The sequence below is a fragment of the Gossypium raimondii genome, chromosome 11, assembly GCF_025698545.1.
Source record: "Gossypium raimondii isolate GPD5lz chromosome 11, ASM2569854v1, whole genome shotgun sequence".
Classification (NCBI taxonomy): domain Eukaryota; kingdom Viridiplantae; phylum Streptophyta; class Magnoliopsida; order Malvales; family Malvaceae; genus Gossypium; species Gossypium raimondii.
In genome coordinates, this window is record NC_068575.1 from 29669887 (window position 1) to 29672882 (window position 2996).

The window sequence follows — 2996 nt, forward strand, 5'->3', positions numbered from 1 at the left end:
ACTCCATGAGAAATTGGAATGATTTCTCCATGAAGGATTATAGTGATTCGATTGTAGAACTGGGCCATTCCTATCTTGATGTTAATTTCCCACATAGTAAATAGATTGAGGATTGGATGGACATTCTTCGAATACGTGACCATTACCATAGTAAACACATGTAATGTTCTCAAATAGACTTGGTTGTTGACCTGTCATGTTAGTGTTGCAACCATTAAAAAAATATTCTTAAGCATGGAAGTAAAAGTAGATACCTGAGCTGCTAAAGATGCAAGAGCATCGACTTTATGATCTCCTGCTACTCTTCTCCCTATGGCTGCTCGATAAGTAGGCCACTGGTAGTTTTTACTCGAAACTCTTTCAAGAATCTCATATGCTTCATTGCACGACTTTGAAATAAAAGCTCCGTTCCTTGAAGCGTCTACCACCATTCTTCTATAAGTGTTGAGACCATTGTAGAAAGTCTCCAGTTGAGCAATGAGGAATTCTATGATGGGAGCATTTTCGTAATAACTTCTTAAATCATTCTCATGCCTCATACAAAGGCTCATCATCAGATTGCTAAAATTTAGTAATTTCTTTTCTGAGTTTAGCATTCTTAGTTGGTTGAAAATACTTCATCAAGAAACATTTCGTCAGTTTGTGCCATGTGGAAATAGAACTGGGTGATAAGGAATTCAACCATGCCCATGCGCGATCTCGCAACGAATATGGAAAAGGCTTCAATAAGAGTGGCTTACTACCATAAATAAGCATAGGTGCAAATGAGGACATTCAGCAGACATCCCACTAAATTGTCCCATTGTTTACAACATTTGGAACATCACTGGTTTTAACTCAAACTGAGGGTTCTCAATCTCAGGTCTTACAATCCCTGGATTGAGTTCACAGAACAAAGGAACAGTATATTCCCTAATTGCTCGATCTTTGTCATCAATAACAAGGATCAAATTTTGATTATTACAGGCTGCGCCTTCTCTCAAAATTTGATTCATCTCTTTGATTTTTCTTTGGGCTAATTACTCCCTTCTTCTTTGCCTAAAAGTACATTTAATATCTGGGTTAAGACAATAAATCTATAATTCGGTCTATGTTCATAAACCTTGAAAAATCACAAAAAATAAATAAGTTTAAATAATAATAATAAACCAAACTAAAAAATAAATATCTTCAAAAATTATAACAAATAAATTCCCTCACAACGTCACCAAACACTTGTATCGTGCATGATTACGTGATGGAATGTCGTAATTATTTGCAAAAAGTAGCACGTAAAAGAGTTATCGTCTCAATAGGAACTATTTGGTAATTATTTGCAAGTCAATTTTTAATCAATTTGGTTAAACAAGATAAAGAAAAAGAATTTTGATGGAATGTCGCAATATAAATTAATGAATTACATTAGTGTTCAAATACCCACAAAACAAAAGAACATACATTGCAAAAAATGATCACAACAGGAGATAACAAAAGGCATAGTATAACACAACATGAATAGCTTAAAATAAAATTGTATGCAATAGAAAATTCATTAAACTCATTTTAATTAAAACATAGGCTTCTCTCGAAGTTCTATTATGTTCCTAACTTAATTAGCATAACCCTATGTCAAAAACTAACTTAAAAATCACCGTCTTGGGCGTTTACACAGTTTATGCATACAATAATTATCTTCCAAAATTGACATGATATGCATCATTTAGAGTGTATTCTTTTCATTATTTCCTCTTCCCAGATTAAATAGTTAATTCAATAACTTACAAATCTTGGCCATACATTCACAAGTATAAACATGCTTTAAACCTAAATAATGAAATAATCATTTGTACAGAATATTCATGAAACAAATATCTACTGAACTCAAATCAAGATTCATATCTATTTTGAATAAAATAAATTAAGTCATGTCATATAAAACTGAAAATATAAATATGAGATGCAATCCAGTCTCCCGGCATAGAAAACTATAATTTAATAGAATTAGAAAGATAAGGAGTAGTCGAGGGGGCTATCCACGACCATTTCACAATACGAAGAGTAAACTGTTTAATGTAGGGGGCTATCGTCAGCTACTCCTTGCAAATTCCCATGGTGGCTTCCCTCCTCATATTTAGGTTAAAAATCACCTAAACACCTTCAAGTTGATCTCTTAGCTACTCTCATTTCGACACGTGATTACCTTATTTTGTAGACTAAGTGTCTTGGAAGCTATGAGAAAGGAAAGAAACACTTAAGAAAGATGAGACTGAATTGATTCTATTGTGTCAATTGTGAGTCTCAAGTTGTTGTTTTGATGAATGGATGAACACCCTATTTATAGTGGTTGAACCCAAGCAAAAAATAACAAATGTATCCCCCATAATATCCATTTTTTTTTCGTCCCTTGGTTGGTGGAAAACTAAGTCTTCCTTGCTAATTTTAGCAAAGAAGGTTGCTTGAATCCCTCTCTTACTGGTTTTTGCCCCTTGAGTTGAGGAATACTGAGTTTTCCTTACTATTTTTAGCAAGGAAGTGGCATTCTTTTTCACTATGCATGGTCGGCCACATTTGGTCCAAGTTTGGTGGTATTTTATTGCTATTTTTGGTAATAGTTTGACAGTTGAAGGCTTGATTAAAGAAGATCTTGTGCTTATTTTCTTTTGTGCAATTTGGGTTATATCTTCTATATTTAGGAGTCTAAAAGGTTGGTTAAGTACTGCTAATTTTAGCAATGGATAATTGCCAGCTTGTTTTTTTGGTAAAATGGGTAGGTGAGGAATGGTTTTGGGCCTTCTATTTTGGTAGTATTGGGCCTCTTGGAATTCTTACTGGATCATTAGGACTTTCAAGTCCATATGAGTGAACTATTAATCTTTCAACTTGTACCTGTCTAAGACCCAAATACAACAAAAAAACCAACCATCCTTTTCCTTAGCCCAGCTAGTCCCAAAAAATAGCAAAATAACATGCATTTAACATAAATTCATAATATTAACACTTTCCTATAGAAATCAAGT

At 33.7% G+C, this 2996-nt stretch overlaps 1 non-coding gene across 1 annotated transcript; it reads left to right on the top strand.

The window, feature by feature from the left end:
* The first annotated feature begins 484 nt into the window (after positions 1-484).
* Positions 485-591, top strand: LOC128035201 (small nucleolar RNA R71). The gene has a single exon (XR_008191602.1). It is a non-coding gene; the product is annotated as a small nucleolar RNA R71 (small nucleolar RNA).
* The last annotated feature ends 2405 nt before the right edge of the window (positions 592-2996 follow it).